This window comes from Ambystoma mexicanum, chromosome 10 (genome assembly GCF_040938575.1).
Source record: "Ambystoma mexicanum isolate Mex_15411 chromosome 10, UKY_AmexF1_1, whole genome shotgun sequence".
Classification (NCBI taxonomy): Eukaryota; Metazoa; Chordata; class Amphibia; order Caudata; family Ambystomatidae; genus Ambystoma; species Ambystoma mexicanum.
The window spans coordinates 1,710,754,189-1,710,777,532 of record NC_090932.1 but is presented as its reverse complement, the minus strand read 5'-3'; the positions used below and the strand labels follow the sequence as shown (position 1 = coordinate 1,710,777,532).

General features: G+C 49.4%; 1 long non-coding RNA gene across 3 annotated transcripts in view; it reads left to right on the top strand.

The window, feature by feature from the left end:
• LOC138492759 (uncharacterized) overlaps window positions 1-23,344 on the top strand; it is a 450,582-nt gene that overhangs the window by 151,877 nt on the left and 275,361 nt on the right. The gene's annotated exons all lie outside the window — the stretch shown is intronic.

Sequence of the window (23,344 nt, the reverse complement as noted above, 5' to 3'; positions counted from 1 at the left end):
CGGGATGATTACTACTGTAGAGGCACAGTGCTTCCTTACTTAGATAGATTCCCTTCTCCCAAAGAAAGGCATCTATTCCTGAGATTCCGCCAGAACCTCTACCCCACAAGAGAAGTTAAGGGAAGAAGGACCAAAAACAGGGATGATCGGACTTTGTTATGCCGTTGCTGTGGTCAGGAGACTGAAACGTTATACCATCTGACAATGAGCTGTACTTCATTAACATTTCTCAGAGAAAAATGGTTGGCAAAACACTTTGAGAATTTTAAACTCAAAATCGCCTCTAGGGAGGTGGTCTATCTTAAGATGGGGAGGAAAAGTATCTCTGACTTTGGCACTGTTGAACTTTGTGAGAGACATTGTTTTAACTTTGGACACTTAGATCCTCTATGGCCTATGAACTCAATTCTGTACATAGAGGCCCAGTGCCTTCGTTTTCTAACACTGCTTTGTTTGAACAATGGTGAATTTTTTTTTTCTCTATTTTTTCTCCCCTTTAGAGTTGGTTCATTTCTTGTCTTCTTCTTTTTCTTTAATTTCGAATTATTCTTTTTTCATGTGTGCATTTAAAGTTTTTTTGGAAACTAATTGATGCAATAAATAAATTAAATAAAAAATGTTTTTCCTGAAGGAAAACTGTAGACTTTCATTTCCGTCAGTCTTCTCAATATAGACATGCGCTTGGAAGGAGAGTTGAGGCCCTTCACATTCAGGGTCAGAAATGTTATGTCCGCCATACCGACCTCCAGCTCTCTCCCTTCTGCCAGCGCCCCTCAGTGTTGCATGCATAAGGCCGTAATCCCAACTGATCTGTGCCACAAACCGCAACTGTAACTTCAACAAAACCAACCCCACCCCGCCTCAACAGACCCCCACAACTCACCATGACACCACCCCAGGCATCACAGGGACTAGATACAGTACCCTGCTCCTCCACCTCCCCCACCATCCAGCAAACAAGCTGTGAGAACAGTAGGAGCAACATGCCTCCCTCAGGCCGTCCCTCCACCAGAAACCCATTTGTGAAAGCCTACTCCGCAGGATCCTCCCACCCCAGACGCCTCTACCATACTGTACACAACACATCAGTGCCCCCTCAAAGCATAACCCACTGATCATTGCTCTGAGATAAGGACGAGATTACCACGGCCCAGGCCGGAGGAACCGCGACCTGGCCCGTCGGGAAGCCCTCAGAACAAGCGACGGAGGACCCAACCCTCCCCTCCGCTCGCCCCCGTATGGTCGGCAGTCCCCTCTTCGTCCTCCCCTGAGCCGGTTGAGGACGAGGCAGTGGGCTCGACGACGGGTTCTGATGGCGACGACGACGGAACAGGTCTCCCGTCGCAAGGGCCTCGCCACCCGACGAGATCGGCTCGTCCCACGCCATGATCGCCAGGGCGTCCGAATTATTCCAGCTCTGCCCCGAGGAGCAGAAAAAGGAAGGTTTCCTCTATCAGCGCCGGGAGGCCAAGAGGAAGACTGTCATCGCGGTGCCCCTGATTGATGACATCTGGGACGAGGGCCTGTCGGTACTCAAGAACCCCTCCACGGCACCAGCCAAACGGGACCGGTACGAGAAGAAGTACCGGGTCCCCGACACCGCTCCCCTGTGCCTCAGGGCCCAGCCAACGCCAGACTCGGTCGTCTCGGCGGCGGCGAAGAAGAAAGCGGCGGGGTCAGGAGCTTCAACGTCGAATTCCCCGCCGGACGGCGAGGGAAAGAAGTTGGACACCATGGGGCGACGGGTCACTTCGTCGGCGACGACGATCAAAGCGGCCAACGCCCTGGCGATCGTGGCCCGTTATGATAGAGAGCTTTGGTTTAAGCTGGCCCCCATATTGGACTTCCTCCCGGACGATAAGAGGTCCGAGGCCTTGGAGATACTCCAGGAAGGCGAGGTGGCGTCGGACCACGCCATTACGGTGGCAACCGATATTGCAGATACCGGTTTTCGCCAGCTGGGCAACGGAGTTTGCTTGCGACGACGGGGTTGGCTCAGGGCGACCGACTTCCGTCAAGACGTCCAGGCCAGGGTGTTGGACATGCCGTTCGACGGCAGCAATTTGTTCGGGAAGGCGGTGGACGAATCCCTCCAAGCCATAAAGACGGACACAGAGACGGTCCGCGCCCTAGGGACCCTTCAGCAACGACGGCCCTTTCGGAGCTCCGGAGGCAGACAGGGGGCCTCCAAGGGATCCAGCGGTGGCTCGTCGTCGTACCGCCAGGCGGCACGCTCCTCTTCTCAGGAAGCCTACAGGGGTCGCGGCAAGCAGGGAGGTTCTCGCCGCCGTCGGCAGGGAGGCCAGGGCGGCAAGGCCCCTGCCTCCAAGCAAGACTGAACCGGCAGTGGCGTCGGGCCCCCACCGAAGCACCCCGGTGGGAGGCCGGCTAACGAAGTTCGTCGGCGTGTGGAAGTCCATCTCCACCGACCTTTGGGTGCTGGATACCCGGGCAAGAGAACACTCTATCGAATTCCAGAAGAAGTGTCCTCACTTCCCACCTGTGGCCAGGAAGGAAAGTCACGTCCCGCAGCTGCTGTTGGAGGTACGGGCGATGCTGAGGAAAGGCGCCATCGAGCTCGTCCCAAGGAGGCTCCGGAGTGTACTCAAGGTACTTCCTCGTCAGAAAGAAGACGGGCGGCTGGCGCCCCATCCTGGACCTTCGTCGGCTGAACCGATACATCAGAACACAGAAGTTCAGGATGGTCACCCTCCAGCACGTGCTGGGACAGCTGGAGGAAGGCGACTTTCTATCGTCGCTGGACCTGGAGGATGCTTACTTCCACGTTCCCATCCTCAAGAGTCACCGAAAGTTCCTCAGGTTCGTCGTCCAGGGACGCCACTACCAATTCAGGGCACTACCGTTCGGATTGAAGTTGGCCCTCAGGGTCTTTACCAAGTGCCTGGCACCTGTGGCGGCGCGGCTGCGCCTGCAGGGGATTCACGTCTACCCCTACCTGGACGACTGGCTCATCCGCGCACGGACAAGGGAACTCGCCGTCGAGCACACTGCGAGGACCGTCCAGCTACTCACAGACCTGGGATTCGCCATAAATTACCCGAAGTCCCACCTGGTGCCGTCGCAGGTGGCCCTGTTTCTGGGAGCGAAGCTCGATACAGTGAGGCGCCTGGCGGCACCGTCGGAAGAACGGACGAAGACCATTCTGGGCAAAGTGCAGCGCCTGCTAGCCACGGACGTGGCCAGGGTGAGGTCCATCAAGTCCCTCCTGAGGATGATGTCCTCTTGCATCTACCTGGTGCGCCTCTGCAGACTAAGGAAGCGCCCTCTGCAAGAATTTCTCGACGCCCGCTGGATGCAGGCGACGGGCACCTTCGAAGACAGGGTTTCCCTCAACGAGGTGTTCCGGCGGGCGATTCGGTGGTGGGGCGTTCGAGCGCACCTCACGGCGGGCACAGACTTTCAGACGCCGGCGTACCAGGAGACGGTGACGACGGACGCTTCCCTGGAAGGATGGGGCGCCCACACCGGAGATCTCCACGCAAGAGGCCTCTGGCTCCCTGAGGAGAAGCTCCTGCACATCAACATCCTGGAACTCCGAGCCGTGTTCTGGGCTCTCAGATCGTTCCTACCGTCGCTCAAAGGCAAGGTGGTGAGGATCTTCACGGACAACACCACGACGATGTTTTACATACGGAAGCAGGGAGGCACCAGATCCCCAGCCCTGTCCAAGGAGGCACAGGACCTGTGGCACTGGGCGGTTGCCCAGGGGATGTTCCTGGTTCCCTTCCACCTGGCAGGAGAAATAAACACCATCGCCGACTCGCTCAGCAGGGAGCTGCGCGCGTGTCACGAGTGGGAGCTGCGCCAGGATCAGGTGGACCAACTCTTCCGGCGATGGGGCAAACCCCAAATCGACCTATTCGCAACGGCGACGAACTCAAAGTGGCAGAGGTTCGCCAGCAGGTTTCCCCAGCCGAGGAGCATGGGGGATGCGTTCTCGTTCCCCTGGGACGGCCTATACCTCTGCGTTCCCTCCGTTGCTGCTTCGACTCATCAACCAGCTCAAAAGGTCCCGGTGCAGGATGATCCTCGTCGCACCGGCGTGGCCGAGGCAGATCTGGTTCCCGGACCTTCTGGACTTGTCAACGTCCCCATCCATCAAGCTGTCGGCGGACGCGGATCTTCTCTCCAGAGAAGGAGGCGCCATCCTCCACCACGACCCGGCGTCGCTGAACTTGCAGGCCTGGCTCCTGCAGCGCTAGAGTTTGGAGGGTACGATATACCGGCCGACTGCAGAGAGGTTCTTGCAAAGGCCAGGGCGTCCTCGACTCTCAAATGCTACGGTCACAAGTGGAAGAGGTTCTCTGTCTGGTGCTGAGCACAGAAGATCGACCCTCTGCGGATTACGGCCCCTCAAGTGCTGCCGTACCTGCTATCGCTGGCAAAGGCTGGGCTGGCACATGCCTCCATTAAGATCCATCTGGCGGCGATTTCCAGATATACCAGAACCCCAGGACGGACGTCCCTGTGGTCCCATCGACTGGTAAAAGAGTTTATGAAAGGACTGTTCCGGTTGTTCCCGCCGGTGAAGGCTCCGGCCCCGGCATGGGAACTTAACGTGGTGCTGACCAGGCTCATGGGGCCCCCATTCGAGCCGATGCACTCCGCACCGATGAAGTTTGTGTCGTGGAAGACTGCATTCCTGGTGGCCATTACCTCCGCACAACGAGTGGGAGAGATCCAGGCCCTATCCTGTTTTCTTCCCGTCTCCTTCGTCGCCGGCCGAGAGGACTTTGCACTCGCTGGATGTGGCTAGAGCGCTGAAGTTCTACGTGGACCGCACGAAGAGTTTTCGGAGGACATCACAGCTTTTTGTGAACTTTGGACCTGTGAACCAAGGGAAGGCTCTCTCGAAGTCTTCTATTTCCAGATGGCTCTCCGGCTGCATCATGCACTGCCACCGGTTGGCTAACCCACCGCTGCCAGGCCGTCCGAGAGCCCATTCGACCAGAGCGATCGCTGCTACTACGGCGTTCCTATCTGGTGTGCCCCTGCTGGACATCTGCAGGGCTGCTACGTGGAGGTCGACGCACACCTTCACGAGATTCTACTGCGTCGATCGGGATTCCAGGGAGGAGTCCAGGGTCGGCCAAGCAGTGCTGCGCAACCTGTTCGCTTAAGGTGAGCCTGGTGAGGAGGTAAGAGATGCTTTGTTGTATTGCTTAATGTTGAGCCTTTTGCCACCTCCCGTGGTTGTGCATGTGTGTACTGCTATGTATTCTTATATTCATGAGCATGTGAATCCATGCCAGACCCCATGCTGGAGAAGGAACAAGTTACTTACCTGTAACTGTTGTTCTCCAGCATGGGTCTGGCATGGATTCACATGCGAACCCTCCTGCCTTCCCCTCTGCGGCTCTTCACTTGGTCATACTGCCACTTTACGTGCTACCAAATCTGAGGATGGCTGCCAGAGGCGGGGCTTAGGGAGAGGGCAGTCATTGGCTGTGGTCAGTATGACACAGAGATCAGTGATTGGTTACTACTACGAAAGACAGATCAGAAACGAAACTGATACTGCTTTTTCTTTACCGAGGATTCCCAGCCTGACGACGGGGAATATTCATGAGCATGTGAATCCATGCCAGACCCATGCTGGAGAACAACAGTTACAGGTAAGTAACTTGTTCCTTAGGAAGCTCTAAAATCACCTGGACTATCTCATCCAAGGTGAAGGGGGCATCCAATTGTTCCCTGGTCTTTAGGGAAATGAGTGTCATAGGGATACGTTCTAGCAGGTAGTCTAGGTCGTGGGCTGTGTTCCGTTTGGGGGCCATATAGGCTGGCATAAAAGCTAGCAAAGGTGCCAAGGATGCCTTGGTCGGCCCAGTGTCGTGAGCCATGTCCATCTAAAATGCTATCTATGCGGGCCCTTCCTCCCTCCGCACGCACTAGTTTAGCCAGGGTTCTTCCGGGCCCATCTCCCTCACCGTACCTGCGGGCCACCGCGGGCCGAGCATAGTACCGAGCCTCGCTCAAGGCGAGAGATTTGTATAGTTCCAGTTCTGTTTTGATCTTTGCTAGGGTTGCTGCAGCCGGGGCGGAAGCATGTTCTTGTTCTAGTGTTTTGAGTTTAGTTTCAGAGATTGTTTAGAGCCTGTCGTATGGTTTTGAGGACCCCCGCCTCCCTCGAGATGCACATTCCTCTAATGTAAACCTTGAATGCTTCCCAGCGGGTCCCTTCGGGTGTGTCTTGTGTGTTGTTGTTCTCAAAAAACGCGTTTATGTCCGAGAGAATCTCGGCCTTGAAGACCATGTCAGAGAGAGCATCAGATTTAAAGCGCCAGGCGTGGCGGGCGGTCCGGGCGTTACCCATTTGGATCTGCAGCAGCACAGGGGAGTGGTCAGAGAGCGTGCGTGCGAGGATCTTGACCTCCGTTACCCTGCCCACTCGGCACCCTGACAGTAGGAACAAGTCTTTTCTGGAAGAGCTATCATGTACCGTTGAATAGAAAGTGTAATCTCTCTCTTGGGGATGGAGCGTTCTCCATGCGTCGTGTAGATTCAGGGACCTCATGTGTGCGTGGAGTTTCTTGGCAGCTCGAGACATGACCCTGCGGGATGTGGTTGTTCTATCGAGGACATTGTCCAGTATGAGATTCATGTCTCCCCCCCATATGATAGGGACTTCCACATATTTCATAAGGATGGCGGTCACTGCGTCTATACATTCAGGGGAGTCGGTGTTGGGCCCGTATGAGTTAATAGGTATTTTATTTTTTGAGGCTGGTACAAAAAATTGTGATATGCTTTTGGTGACTGAGGTATAGCCTGTGGCCATGGGCGGTGGGCAGATTGTCTGGCCATGCCCTGGAAAATCTCGCCCATGACCACGAGGGACAGACTGCAACAGTCTGATGACAGGGATCCCAGCGAAACAGATGAGACTCCAGAGGTCCCAGAATGCATCAGTTAGGTTAATTGCCCATCTTGGGAAAAGGGACCATGTCTCAGCGTCACATAGAGCTCTTCATTGGCTCATGGTGGATGACCGAGTTAAGTTTAAGGTGGCGTGTCTTATGTATAGATGTTTCTATGACCTTGCACCAAAATACCTGAGCGCTAGAATCCACCGCTATCAGCCAACTAGAGATCTCCAGTCTGGAGGCAAACTGTTGATGGGTATACCCCAGGCTAAACTGACATTGAAGGGGGACAGGAGGTTTTCTCTGTTTGGCCCAAAGATATGGAACCAGTTACCAGCTGCCATCCGGTCATGCCCATCGGTTTATAGTCATAATGTCGAAAAAAAAATGTCGACAAACAAAAATGTCGAAAATTTTTTTTCGAAAACAATAATGTCGACATCCTATACTTATAATGTAAAAAGTCATTTTTTAGAAAAAAAAATGTCGACAAAAAAATGTCACTTAGAACTATCAACACCTCACCCAACACCCCCCCACACCCCCCACCACCACCCTCCCACCCCTCATACTCAACACATTCTAATTATATATTTATTTATTTATTTATTTTTTCAATAAATAAATAACCAAAAAGAGTATCATTTACTATTGGGGGGGGGGTCCCCCCAACCCCCCCTCACCCAACACCCCCCTGCCACCCCCCCACACCCCCCCCAACCACCCTCTCACCCCTCATACTCAACACATTCTAATTATATATTTATTTATTTATTTATTTATTTTTTCAATAAATAACCAAAAAGAGTATCATTTACTATGGGGGGGGTCCCCCCCCAACCCCCCCTCACCCAACACCCCCTGCCACCCCCCCCACACCCCCCCACCCCTCATACCCAACACATCTTAGTTATATATATTTATTTATTTATTCATACAATAAATACAAAATTTCGAAAAATAAATATCGAAAAAATGTCGACATTTTTGTTTGTCGACATTCGACATTTATTTTTCGAAATTTTGACTGTCGACATTTTGACTGTCGACATTATGACTGCCCACCATGCCCATCATTAGAAGGCTTTAGAAAGGCACTTAAAAACGTCTTAGTTAAGTGAGCCAAAGAGGTATGGGTTCAAGCAGCTCTCTCTCAGTCAAAGGTTGAATTGCAGTTAACCTCTGCGCCCGAATGCAGTTTAGTCTGCTTGGTGCGCACAAGAAATATCCAAAATCAAAGATGCTTTTCTATACAGAACTTTCAATAAAAAGGGTACCTTAGTGATTGAGCGATAATTGCTCACAATCTTAGGATCAGGCGTTTCCTTTTTCAAAATTGTGGTAATCCAGACTTCATTTTTAAGAGCAGCAGGTACTACTGATGAGGTAAGAGTTCACTATTTTTGTAATAAGAGGGGCCAGGCAACCAATAGCATCCTTAATAATACTGGCTGGACAAGCATCACCAGGAGAAGATGATGGTTTAAGATCCAGTCTTTATCAAATCTTCCCCATAGATTTCGATAAAGCTGAACTCGTGCATCAGAGGGTGATTTACGGACAATTTATTTTCAGGATTACTCTCATTATTATCGGCTAGGTCTAGATTCAGTCGATGAGCTTTGATCTTCACTCGATGAGACTTTAAGTTTCAAGGCAAAGCTTTGTTGCATTTCAGTACACCACAAATCACTCTTTGTGATGACGCTGTGAGAAAAGTGAGGGACAGAGAACAGTTCTCAGAGATTTAGCGGAAATAATTCTATTCTCCAAATGATCTCGTTTGGCAGAACTGACAGTTCTTATAATTAGCAGCCGCAATGCAGTATATGGAGAGATTCTCCTGACAAAGAGATTTTCGCCAGACTTTCGCGCTGTCTTTTTATTTTCCTAAACTCAGTTAAATTGTCTGAGAACCAGGTTTTACCCCAGGTTTCGGCTTTTATCTTTTTAACAGCAGCAGGGGCCAAGGTGTTAATGATACAAGTGATAATTTCATTAAACTGATCCATGAGAATGCAAGTCTCACTAGATTAAATAAGAGTACTTAGTAGGGGGAGAGCCATATCAAAAACCTTCAGGGGAGATCCTGCAGAAATTCCTGACCTTTGTGGCTATTCTAGGACTGCTATTCACTTTTTCTGGCTTAGAGGGCAACAGAAGTAAAAAACGGATCAAAAAGTGATCGAACCAAGGACAATCAGAAATGTCTAAAAAAAGGTGTTGGTAAGATTGTATGCAAGAACCCCATCTAAAGTATGTCCTCCTTTATGGGTAGGATTCTTAACCAGCTGAGAGAATCCGATTGCTTGAAGGGACGAGAGAAGAGAACATGCCTCGTAATCGTCCTTGTGATAGGCCCAATAGTTAAAATCACCTAAAATTAAAATATGTGAAGACCTCTTCATAAAATCCTCAAGCGTCAGAAGCTGCTCTTCAAATAAAGGGGTGGCCGTAGGGGGTCGATAAAGAGTGAGAATTGCAATCAACGTTGATCTTTATAAATGTGTAATGACACTCATCGAGTGTAGAGAGGGTACGAGCTATGCATCAAGTGTATCTTTCAAGATAATTGCATTACTCCACCTCTCCCCTGTGAAAGATCCGTCCTAAAGATTCTAAAACCTGGTGGTTGTTAGGGAGAATTCTCTGTTTAGGCTAAATTTCCTAACCTAGTGAGTCCCCCAGCAGCTTTGCTGGATTTCTGGAGTTTGTTGTTTCTCCTGCCAAGAGTGAGACTCTTTTTCTCCCACTCTTGGACATGATTTGTGGTGTTCCTTTGAATATTAATGTGTTTTATGGCTATGGGGTCTTTTACTCCATAGGGTCTCATGTGTTTTTACTATGTGTGTTACACAGCACCCTCCGTGCAGTAACACAGGGGTGTCATAGTGACCCCCCAACATAGACTCCATACCCTGGGACTGACTACTGTCTCCCAGGACATGTAAAGTCACCATTGGCTTTACTAGTCCCAAATTACTAACAGAACCAGTACAAACCATCATATTGTGGACGTACTGGTAGGGGCAATTTGATTGCCCCTGGGTCTGTTGCTCGAGGGGGCACTGTCCCGTCCCCCCTCGTCGAGTTTTGGCTGGTGGCAGTGGATACTACTTTTTATATTCGACCGCAAAAATATCTCTATGGGACCCATTGTTCGAGGCTAATACTTTTTAACATAGCCTCTAACATACCGCCGGTTTATTTATTTAATATTAATTCACCGGTTGGTATTTTCTGCCAAAACTCGGTTTTAAAATGGCGTTTGTGTTCGCCTCTGTAACTCCAAACCAAAGGTCGAGCCCTTTGTTCCACTTTTGGCGGGCTTCTACACAGAAGCCCTCCAAAGTGGTGCCACTCTGTCTGGGTGCCACAGGGTGTGTGGGAGGGGGTTTAGGCACCTTGGACTAAGTTGCCTTGCCAACTCAAGTCGCACTCTTGCGTGATTGGCCCAAGTGGTGAGCCGCCCCGCTCACCACTTAGCATGTTTGATTGACAGCTAGGCTGAATGAATGGGGGTTTTCTGCATAAAAGCAGGGCTTTGGGGACTGGAACTTCAGAAGTCGCCACAGGACCTGAAAATCCGAAGAGGGAGAAGCTGAGCCGACCTGCTACGACGACACCACCGGTGGAGCCCTGCTGAACCGACTCACCACTTCCCAACGACAGAGGAGATCTCCCTGCTGGAGAGTCTTCTTCCCTTGACTGGTGGGAACAACCAGTTTACCTTCTTTTCGCCTTCCAGGACGTCCAGTGGTCGAATTGCCCGTGCCAAGCACCCCGGCAACCGGATAGCCACTTACCACTGAACCGCGAATAAAAGGACCGCTCCTTTTAATTGAGAACTCCGCGGCTGGTTTCTTCCCTGGCAGTGCAACGAACTCCTGCTCTCCTCCACGACGAGATCTTCTCTTCCCCCGGACGAAGCACCGACTTGCACCCGCTGCCAGGAACAACTGCCCCCCGCTGGAGCATTCTCACCATTTTAAGGTACCGTGTCCGCCAGGCCTCCCTTTCTATAGATTGCTACAAGGTGACAGTAAATCCTTAACCTTCTGGACTGGGCTGGCCTCTTGACCATCTAACTGGTCCCTTTCTTTTGGTCCAACTTCTTTCTGAACCTTTTGCGAGACTTTTGTGCACTTTTCAACCGTGTGACCTTGGACACATTTCGTTCTGATCCTCTCAAAGTGGATCCGGCTTTCTGAACTTTAGCTTCACGGTTTTATCCTGCCTTCTTCTCTAACTGTGTTCTTCTGAAAGTGTTGGGATCTGTTTCAATCTATGCTTTGCCTTTCTCTCCCTTTTGAACCGAATTATTAGAGTGCCATCTGCGTTAAGCGCTCACTGCTGTCTGAAAATAAGTGGTGCTTTTCTTAAGACTTGTCTAATATTCTTTTAAGGGAGTATATATACTTTAGTGACTGTGTTTGTGAACTGCATGATATTAGTGCCAGTGTGTTTAACTAGATGTGTTTTTAAATAAATAATTATATCTCTTTTACACCAAGCTCTGGTCAGTGTTTGCTTGTTCTACTGTGTCCTTTTGCCCTATTGTGTATGCTCTGTATACTGCCTAACTCTTCTTGAGAGAAGTCTGACTGCTCAGCCACAGCTACCAGGTAAATCTGGGTGGTACAGACTGCTACCAATTGGGTTTACTGCCAAACACCTGTAGTCTTAAATCTTTTGCAGTGGTCCCTAAGGGAACTGCACAGGTTTCTGCCTAACACTGGTGTACAGCGGTGGGATTTGTATTGAGTATACACTTTAGTGTGCTTTTGAATACTTTAGGACAACTAACCACAAAGCTTAGCACTAAAAGAGCTGATTTTCTAAACATGTCTACTATGGAAAGTTATACCCTAGAATCATTGTCTGCCAAAACTGCTGATTGCTTAAAAGTGTTGTGTAGACATAAGAACCTCTCTGAGAAGGGCAAGAAAATGGAACTTATAGAAAGATTGTTAGAAAACCAAAGTCTGGGTGGTACAGAGGAATCTACCCCCCCAGCAAATGTAGATCACAGTGATGGTATTGATCTGAATCAAAGTATTGATAATGAGTCAGAAGAGGAAAGTGAGCCTAATGCAGTTAGCCAACCTGAACCTCTGTCTGCCCTACCAACTGTACCTACTGGACCTATACCAGGTCCCACATGTAATCCTGCATATCTTGAATTAGAAAAAATGAAGCTTGAATTAGCGTACAAACGTTTTATTACTCAATCTGAACGAAATCAAGAACTAGAGTTCAGAAGAATCAATGCCCAATCTGAGCAGAAGCAAGCTGAGCTGAGGCTCAGAGAAATAGAGCTTAATCATGAACTTGAAATGAAAAAGTTGTCTGTGGAAACTGCTTCTCTCTCCTCTGGTTCCTCTAGGAGTTCCAGTCCCAAAAGACCCCGGATGCCTAAGGAATTAGTGGGTATGTATGAACCTAAGTTGGATGTGTTGGATTGGTTAAAAATGTTTGAGTATAATCATGGGCTCCAGGACATCACAGGGAATGAGTTACTTCCTTGGTTGCTCTCTACGCTCCCCCCTGTTGCAACTGATGTGGTAATGGAATGGGGGAGGTGGATAAGAAGGATTATGAATGTGAGAAGCTAGCTTTAATAGCTATATTTGGGAAGACCCCTTCCCAGTGCCTTAAGAGGTTTAGGACCCTCAAAAAGCATGATGGTACCCCTTGGGCTACCTGGGTGAGTGAGTGTTTGAAAAACTTAGAGGGATGGATTAAGGGTTACAAGGTGAACACTTATGAGGGAATGAGAAATCTTTTTATGTTGGAGTCAATTTATGATGCCTGCTCTCCTGAGCTCAGACAGCACTTGGCTGATTCAAAGGAATTAGATTCCAGGAAGCTAGCTAAGGCTGCTGACTTGTGGGTTCCCAACAGGGCTACTCACAAGGATTCAGTGGTCACTCAGAAAAAGGATGAGGGAAAGCAGCCACCAAAAGGGAACCAAGAGATTTCTAATACCTCCCAACCCAAAGAGGGCCCCAAACAACCAAATAACCAGGGTAAGTCCCAAGGGAAACCACAACAGGCTAGTGTACCTTCTGGTCACAAACCAGAAGGGGGTCAGACCAAGCCACCCTTCCAGAGAGCATTTGGAACATGCTATCTCTGTGGGGCAACTGACCACATCAAAGGAGATCCCAGATGTAAGGGTAAACCTACAGGGATCAGCACAGTCTCCTTGGCCTTCACTCCTGAGGAGGAAGTCCAAATGGCTAGTGCTCACTTTGAAGTCTTTGCTGAAGAACCTTTGTGTCTTCAAGCAAGTGTATCATTAAGGTCCATGGGTCTGGTTAGTGATCAGAATAGGAGTGTGTACAACTCCATACCAGAAAACTCTAAAGTTTATTATATGGACAGTGTTCTTGTCAATGGCCAGGATACTCCTGCCAGGCGAGACTCTGGGGCCAGCAGAACAGTAGTGGATGAAAGCTTTTTCAGGCCTGAGGATGTTGCTAAGGCACCCAAAGGTCCCACTAAGATGTCTGGAGGCCCTGTCCAAATGGTTCCAATTCTACCAGCCCTCATTCAGTGTAATGACATGACAGTGATGATTCCTGTCAGTGTTCAGACTGAGGTGCCTGGGAGAGTCCTGTTGGTGAATGACCTAAGAACTCTAGGAGTAGTGTCCAGTACCCCCAAGCCTCCCAGTATGGAGAAACAGAACCAAACCAAATTGGCTAGAGAGGCCACCTTAAGGAACCACTCTATGCATGTGGGAACCTCTACTGAGACCCCCACTACAAGTCCTGGTGTTGGTAAGTTGACCTCTGACCCAGGCAAATTTCAGGCTGAGATGTTAGGGAAATGGGAGCCCAAACCAAGCTGCATCATTTTTCCCCCAGTCTTAGAGTCTTTGACTCCCCCTGCTTCTGAGGAAGAGGTGGATAGACCAACTGGATCCCTAACTAGGCCTAAGAGAACTGGTAATTCTCAGTGCTGGTGGAAAACCAGAAAAGAAAAGTCAAAGGCCAAAAACCTTCAAGAGTCCAACTCAAACCCTAGTGTTAGGAGTGAAACTCCTAAAGTAGGTAAGGGTAGATCTAAGAGGAAGGAGAAGCATGTACCTTGCTTATCCCCATCCCCTCCAACCAAGAGGCCTAAAACCCAACCTTCTCCCAACAGAGAGGTGGTGAAGACTCCTGGAGGACCCTCTAGATATAAAAGGATCCTTTCTAAGGGTCCCTGGAAAAAGCCCATCACAGGTTCAGTAGTTGTACCAACTTCTGAGTGACTGGTCAACCAGATCCCCTATCAAATTAAAAAGACTGATGTTCCTAGAAAGGTTTGTAGGTCATATAGCTTGCAAAGGAAATCCTTGGATTTTACCTTTCAACACAGGTCAGGGTGTTCTCACCAAAGTGCTGATGGTCTCTCTAGGGTGTTTGTAACCGACTAGAGGTATGAGATTCATCCAGGAGTGGATTAAATCCTCCTGTCCCTTAGTCTGGGGGGGGCGAGTGTTAGGGAGAATTCTCTGTTTAGGCTGAATTTCCCAACCTAGTGAGCCCCCCAGCAGCTTTGCTGGATTTCTGGAGTTTGTTTTTTTCTCCTGCCAAGAGTGAGACTCTTTTCCTCCCACTCTTGGACATGATTTGTGGTGTTCCTTTGAATGTTAATGTGTTTTATGGACTATGGGGTCTTTTACTCCATAGGGTCTCATGTGTTTTTACTATGTTTGTTACACAGCACCCTCAGTGCAGTAACACAGGGGAGTCATAGTGACCCCCACCATAGACTCCATACCCTGGGACTGACTACTGTCTCCCAGGGCATGTAAAGTCACCATTGGCTTTACGAGTCCCAAATTTAGTAACAGAACCAGTACCAACCATCATAATGTGGAAGTACTGGTAGGGGTAATTCGATTGCCCCTGAGTCTGTTTTACGAGGGGGTACTGTGCAGTCCTCCCTCGTCGAGTTTCTGACTGGTGGCAGTGGTTACCACGCGTAATATTCCTTAAGAATATTCTCTATGGGATTTTCCCATGTATTTTAATCGCACCACTTTTTTGTGCAATGTTAAAGATACCGCCGGTTTATTTATTTAATATTAATTCACCGGTTGGTATTTTCTGCCAAAACTCGGTTTTAAAATGGCGTTTGTGTTCGCCTCTGTAACTCCAAACCAAAGGTCGAGCCCTTTGTTCCACTTTTGGCGGGCTTCTACACAGAAGCCCTCCAAAGTGGTGCCACTCTTTCTGGGTACCACAGGGGGTGTAGGAGGGGGTTTAGGCACCTTGGACTAAGTTGCCTTGCCAACTCAAGTCACACTCTTACGTGATTGGCCCAAGTGGTGAGCCGCCCCGCTCACCACTTAGCATGTTTGATTGACAGCTAGGCTGAATGAATGGGGGTTTTCTGCATAAAAGCAGGGCTTTGGGGACTGGAACTTCAGAAGTCGCCACAGGACCTGAAAATCCGAAGAGGGAGAAGCTGAGCCGACCTGCTACGACGACACCAGCGGTGGAGCCCTGCTGAACCGACTCACCACTTCCCAACGACCGAGGAGATCTCCCTGCTGGAGAGTCTTCTTCCCTTGACTGGTGGGAACAACCAATTTACCTTCTTTTCGCCTTCCAGGACGTCCAGTGGTCGAATTGCCCGTGCCAAGCACCCCGGCAACCGGATAGCCACTTACCACTGAACCGCGAATAAAAGGACTGCTCCTTTTAATTGAGAACTCCGCGTCTGGTTTCTTCCCTGGCAGTGCAACAAACTCCTGCTCTCCTCCACGACGAGATCTTCTCTTCCCCCGGACAAAGCACCGACTTGCACCCGCTGCCAGGAACAACTGCCCCCGCTGGAGCGTTCTCACCATTTTAAGGTACCGTGTCCGCCTGGCCTCCCTTTCTATAGATTGCTGCAAGGTGACAGTAAATCCTTAACCTTTTGGACTGGGCTGGCCTCTTGACCATCTAACTGGTCCCTTTCTTTTGGTCCAACTTCTTTCTGAACCTTTTGCGAGACTTTTGTGCACTTTTCAACCGTGTGACCTTGGACACATTTCGTTCTGATCCTCTCAAAGTGGATCCGGCTTTCTGAACTTTAGCTTCACGGTTTTATCCTGCCTTCTTCTCTAACTGTGTTCTTCTGAAAGTGTTGGGATCTGTGTCAATCTTTGCTTTGCCTTTCTCTCCCTTTTGAACCGAATTATTAGAGTGCCATCTGCGTTAAGTGCTCACTGCTGTCTGAAAATAAGTGGTGCTTTTCTTAAGACTTGTCTAATATTCTTTTAAGGGAGTATATATACTTTAGTGACTGTTTTTGAACTGCTTGATATTAGTGCCAGTGTGTTTAACTAGATGTGTTTTTAAATAAATAATTATATCTCTTTTACACCAAGCTCTGGTCAGTGTTTGCTTGTTCTACTGTGTTCTTTTGCCCTATTGTGTATGCTCTGTATACTGCCTAACTCTTCTTGAGAGAAGTCTGACTGCTCAACCACAGCTACCAGGTAATTCTGGGTGGTACAGACTGCTACCAATTGGGTTTACTGCCAAACGCCTGTAGTCTTAAATCTTTTGCAGTGGTCCCTAAGGGAACTGCACAGGTTTCTGCCTAACAGTAGCCTAGGACAGATGTGAGGCAGTTCCCTCTGTATTGGGGGCTATGAAACCTACAATACCCATTCAGTCTCATGGGCAGTCGCCTAGGACAACCTACAATAGCCATTCAGTCTCATGGGCAGTCGCCTAGGACAGATGTGAGGCAGTTCCCTCTCTAATGGGGGCTATGAAACCTGCAATACCCATTCAGTCTCATGGGCAGTCGCCTAGGACAGATGTGAGGCAGTTCCCTCTGTAATGGGGGCTCTGACACCTGCAATACCCATTCAGTCTCATGGGCAGTCGCCGGACAGATGTGAGGCAGTTCCCTCTGTAATGGGGGCTATGAAACCTGCAATACCCATTCAGTCTCATGGGCAGTCGCCTAGGACAGATGTGAGGCAGTTCCCTCTGTAATGGGGGCTCTGACACCTGCAATACCCATTCAGTCTCATGGGCAGTCGCCTAGGACAGATGTGAGGCAGTTCCCTCTGTAATCGGGGCTATGACACCTGCAATACCCATTCAGTCTCATGGGCAGTCGCCTAGGACAGACGTGAGGCAGTTCCCTCTGTAATGGGGGCTATGAAACCTACAATACCCATTCAGTCTCATGGGCAGTCGCCTAGGACAGACGTGAGGCAGTTCCCTCTGCAATGGGGTCTATGAAACCTGCAATACCCATTCAGTCTCATGGGTAGTAGGACAGACGTGAGGCAGTTCCCTCTGTAATGAGGGCTATGAAACCTACAATACCCATTCAGTCTCATGGGCAGTCGCCTAGGACAGACGTGAGGCAGTTCCCTCTGCAATGGGGGCTATGAAACCTGCAATACCCATTCAATCTCATGGGCAGTCGCCTAGGACAGATGTGAGGCAGTTCCCTGTGTAATGGGGGCTATGAAACCTGCAATACCCATTCAGTCTCATGGGCAGTCGCCTAGGACAGATGTGAGGCAGTTCCCTCTGTAATGGGGGCTATGAAACCTGCAATACCCATTCAGTCTCATGGGCAGTCGCTTAGGACAGATGTGAGGCAGTTCCCTCTGTAATGGGGGCTTTGAAACCTACAATACCCATTCAGTCTCATGGGCAGTCGCCTAGGACAGATGTGAGGCAGTTCTCTCTGCAATGGGGGCTATGAAACCTGCAATACCCATTCAGTCTCATGAGCAGTCGCCTAGGACAGATGTGAGGCAGTTCCCTCTGTAATGGGGGCTATGAAACCTACAATACCCATTCAGTCTCATGGGCAGTCGCTTAGGACAGATGTGAAGCTACAATAGAGTTAGAGATGATGGGTTTGGAACGACATTAGGTTTGCACAGTCCTAGGTATGTGTTGACTGAGTATGCAGGGGTGGTACTCTCAGTGAATCTGGCATCCATGACGCTGTACTTGCTACTGGGATTCAGAGGGCTTCTGTGAAGGCTGGGCCTAACCCCTATTTATTGGTCTCTTATATTGTGCTTGTTGGGGAGAATGCTCAGAAATGTGCTAATTCCTCTCTACCATAGAGACCCCCCAGCACCTTTGCTGGATATTGAGGACTTTGTTTTTTTACCTGGAGAGAGTGAGACCCTTCTTCCCCACTCATGTATTTTTCTGCAGTGACACAGGGAAGTCTTCCAGATTTACCAATGTTTAAATACCTTACTCTTGGATTAACTGTTTCCAAGAGCAGTGAAGTGAAGTTGACTTTACTTTCATTTGTAACTTTCTAGACCCAGCACACACTATCTTACAATAGGGTGCTGGAGGGGTTACTTAGTATCCCCTTTGTTTCGTTTCTCATGTAACGTTTTGATGTTACCCTTGCTACAATTAATGACTGGTGGGAGTGGTTTACTTTTAACTACCGTAGTGTGTTTTTATCGCGGGCTGCGTTCGCAGCGGCAGTGAAGCACCCCTGGGTGGCATTTTGGTCAAAATGGCCCTGGTCTTCTTTTTTGCCATTTCTTGCTGGAAAGGTCCTTCTTGAGATTTACTCTGCGCGCCAAACCAGGTTTGGTCCCTTTGTTCATTTTGTCTTTGGTGGGATTCAACGAGTGAAGCCCGCCTCTGGCTCCAGAGTGTCTGGTAGGGGCAGGAAGTGAGAGAGGTGCCCGAAACTCCCTGTGCTTAATCCCCTTGGTTACAGGAATGCACCCAAAGGTGATTGGCCTGCTGGCTGTCCGGCAAGAACAGCCACCCTGCTGTGGGATTGACAGCTAGGCTGGAATGAATGGGAGAAACCTGCATAAAAGGCAAGGCGTTTTGGCTTGGAAGGCAGTCGACCACTGGACGTAGGAATCAATGAAGAACTTTGAAGAGATGCCTGCTGGAACTCCTGGACTGTTGGTTTGCCCGGTGAAGCCCTGCTGCTGTGCTGAATCTCCAAATTCGCCTCGACTAGAGAAGCCCTGCAAGGACGACTTCTCCCATTGAGTTGGTGGGACCAATCAACTCCAAAGTGAACTCGTCTGGACATCCTCTCGGAGCTGACTGTACTTCCTTGCTGATGCAGGAACCGAAGTGTCGGAACCCAGCTGCTGGAAGATCCTCCAGACTCCCAAGAAGCAGGACTGACCAAGCCTGAGCCACCTCAACAGAGTGCTCGACCCCAGATGCGAGGAAAGTCCAGAGTGGTAGCCGAGAACCGTGGTGGTGCTATTTGCTGAGACACAAAGAGCTGAACCCGCGAAGTGCCACTGAATTGAAGTTTGCCCTTTGCTGTTGCTGACTGTCCCATTTCAGTGCAGGAGTCCCCAGAAGTCCTCCCTCTTGTCCCCAAAACTGAGGCCCAGGAACAGCATGATCTGCAGTGCTGCAAAGGAAAAGAAGCCAGCTGGAGCCATTTCTTCTAACCAAAGGTACTGTACAGAACTTACCTCTTGTTGTGTAGCCTTACTTGTTCTCAGTTGAGACTTGTCTTGGTTGCTTCTTTAGAGTTGCTTACAGCTTTGTTACCTTACAAGCCTCCCAGCGTGTGACCCTACATTGATTCTACTTTTTCTACAAAGACTTCTAAAACATTGTGCCAGACTTTTACTTACCTCCAAGAAGTGCTTCAGCTCACCTAGACTCTTGCCCAATTGTCATTGGCTGGCCTGGCTTCCTGAATGAATCTTCTTCCCTCTGACTGTGTGTTCTGTCTTCCTTCCAGGAAGGGGTTAACTTACTTTGCATTGGGGGTTTCAAAAGTACTTACCTGCTTCAGAATATGTGTGATTGCTTGTTTTATTCTAATATCCCTTTTCTTTGACGCTCATCTCAGTATTGCTCTAAATGTACCAGTGATATATTAATGTCCACAGTGCCCTAGCTATTTAAGTCACCTGATGGTGTAGTAAGTGTCTGGGTGCCATCCCAAATGGGTACTTGCTGATTTAGAGAAACTAAGAGTATGTATTTTGGAGTGTATTTGTGTGTTACCATTATATTGCCCCTTCTGAAGAAGGCTTATTCAAACTGACTGTTAAATAAATTAATAATTGTTTAATCAAGAAACCTTCAGTGTAAGTGTTTATTTGGATACTGGTCACTGTGAATCTCTGTAATTCCCTGACTGCTCACATTGACCCCTCTTGAGATAAGCCTGGCTGCTCAGCCACACTACCAACCTGTCTAGTACAGACTTATACACAAAGGTTGGGTTCCTATTGCCAGGAGGTCAAGGTTGTTGTAGTGCACCCAAAGGGTACTGCACCAAATCTTGCCTAACAGTGCTTAATGGTGAAGTAGCTTCTAAGCGTGGGATCGGGTATGGAACCTGCGTAGCATATTATAATCTTTTTCCCACGGGGAGCGTGTTGCCCATGAGAGATCCTCTTGGATCGGGTGTATTTCTGGCAGGGTGCTTGCCTTTTTGTATCTTACTTGGGCAGCATAATGCCTGGTTAATGTGGCAAGTGCTCCCCAACAAAGTGTTATGCTGTGCGTTGCCTACTCCCTAATGCGGAGACTGCAGGTTCAACCCTCCTCTGGTCACTGTCACCGTCATTGGCATTATGATGAAACTCTGGGAATAATTTTAATCTAGTTGCATAGTTGTGAGCTGGGTAGACTGGTGTATCCTATTGTGAATGACTGGTCTGGCTGTGCCTCCTCAAATGGTTGCTTGCACTGTGGCTTTACTAATTTAGCTCAAGTTCAATGCCACTGCTTAGGCTTACTTGCGCTACATTTCCACTTAATACATGGTGCTATACAGCACAAACCTAGCAAGCAGCAGGGAAGCAGAGTGACATGGTGGTGTGGGAAGGGGAGCGGCCAACAATGGGTCAACGAGCAAAGACAACCTAGCAAGCAGCAGGGAAACAGAGTGACATGGTGGTGTGGGAAGGGGCGCTGCCAAACATGGGTAAACTGGCAAAGACAACCTAGCAAGCAGCAGGGAAGCAGAGTGACATGGTGGTGTGGGAAGGGGCGCTGCCAACAATGGGTGAACAGGCAAAGACAACCTAGCAAGCAGCAGGGAAGCAGAGTGACATGGTGGTGTGGGAAGGGGAGCGGCCAACAATGGGTCAACGAGCAAAGACAACCTAGCAAGCAGCAGGGAAACAGAGTGACATGGTGGTGTGGGAAGGGGCGCTGCCAAACATGGGTAAACTGGCAAAGACAACCTAGCAAGCAACAGGGAAGCAGAGTGACATGGTGGTGTGGGAAGGGGCGCTGCCAACAATGGGTGAACAGGCAAAGACAACCTAGCAAGCAGCAGGAAACGAAGTGACATGGTGGTGTGGGAAGGGGCGCTGCCAACAATGTGTCAACAGGCAAAGACAACCTAGCAAGCAGCAGGGAAGCGGTGACATGGTAGTGTGGGAAGGGGAGCTGCCAACAATGGGTCAACAGGCAAAGACAACCTAGCAAGCAGCAGGGAAGCAGAGTGACATGGTGGTGTGGGAAGGGGCGCTGCCAAACATGGGTAAACTGGCAAAGACAACCTAGCAAGCAGCAGGGAAGCAGAGTGACATGGTGGTGTGGGAAGGGGCGCTGCCAACAATGGGTGAACAGGCAAAGACAACCTAGCAAGCAGCAGGAAACGGAGTGACATGGTGGTGTGGGAAGGGGCGCTGCCAACAATGGGTCAACAGGCAAAGACAACCTAGCAAGCAGCAGGGAAGCAGAGTGACATGGTGGTGTGGGAAGGGGAGCGGCCAACAATGGGTCAACGAGCAAAGACAACCTAGCAAGCAGCAGGGAAACAGAGTGACATGGTGGTGTGGGAAGGGGCGCTGCCAAACATGGGTAAACTGGCAAAGACAACCTAGCAAGCAGCAGGGAAGCAGAGTGACATGGTGGTGTGGGAAGGGGCGCTGCCAACAATGGGTGAACAGGCAAAGACAACCTAGCAAGCAGCAGGAAACGGAGTGACATGGTGGTGTGGGAAGGGGCGCTGCCAACAATGGGTCAACAGGCAAAGACAACCTAGCAAGCAGCAGGGAAGCAGAGTGACATGATGGTGTGCGAAGGGGAGCTCCCAACAATGGGTCAACGGGCAAAGACCAACTAGCAAGCAGCAGGGAAGCAGAGTGACATGTTGGTGTGGGAAGGGGCGCTGCCAACTATGGGTCAACAGGCAAAGAATGTCTTCAAAAGACGGGTCTTGAGCTCCTTTCTTAATTTTTGGGAGAAACTGGGACCAATGTAACGGGTCTGTAGCTTGTTCTAGTGCAAGTAGATTCTTGTGGAATAATCGATGTTAAGACTGATGCAAAGAATGGGTGGAATGAAATTCTGAGGTTGAACAGCCCTGCCACCAATCCTACACTCGCGAAAAGGTGTGAATCAGATGCAGTTTCGTTGAGTGTAGAGTTCTAGAAGAGAATTTAAGGCTTGCATTCGGAGTGGTGAAATAGCCTGCTCTAGGGAAGGCACAATAAACATAGAGATGTAAAAACCTGATTTTTGACTCAGAGCCGGTATCTCGTGCAATGCGAGGGAGATGTGGGTACGTGGCAGTTTCGCTGCTGCATTTAGCGATCTCTGAAGCCTTCATATGGCATAATCTGTAAGACTTGTGATGTTGCCATTAGCTGAATCCAGAGTAAACTAGACCAACCCAGTGACTGTGGAGTCAGGCCTGAGAAAGAGCAGCCATAGGAATGCTCATTTGAAGAAGCCAGCCTTCATAACTTGATTTGCCAATAATAAACTTGAACTATTGTATTTATATAGCGCACCAAACTCGTAGGTATCTGGGTGCATCGTGGTTACATTCAATTTCAGTGCAGAGTGATATAGTGAGTACAAAACATTCTTATGTTGTCGTTAGTTACACATAGGATTGGCATTGGTCATACAGTAATGATTCGTAACGAGACATAGTACAGTAGAAATTGACAGTGTAATTACAATCGTAGGCTGGAGCAGCAATGTATATTGCTACACCTGAGCGAGCAGCAATGTATATTGCTACACCTGGGCGAGCAGCAATGTATATTGCTACACCTGGGCGAGCAGCAATGTATGTTGCTACACCTGGGCGAGCAGCAATGTATATTGCTACACCTGGGCGAGCAGCAATGTATGTTGCTACACCTGAGCGAGCAGAAATGTATATTGCTACACCTGGGCGAGCAGCAATGTATATTGCTACACCTGGGCGAGCAGCAATGTATATTGCTACACCTGGGCGAGCAGCAATGTATATTGCTACACCTGGGCGAGCAGCAATGTATATTGCTACACCTGGGCGAGCAGCAATGTATATTGCTACACCTGAGCGAGCAGCAATGTATATTGCTACACCTGGGCGAGCAGCAATGTATATTGCTACACCTGGGCGAGCAGCAATGTATATTGCTACACCTGGGCGAGCAGCAATGTATGTTGCTACACCTGGGCGAGCAGCAATGTATGTTGCTACACCTGGGCGAGCAGCAATGTATGTTGCTACAC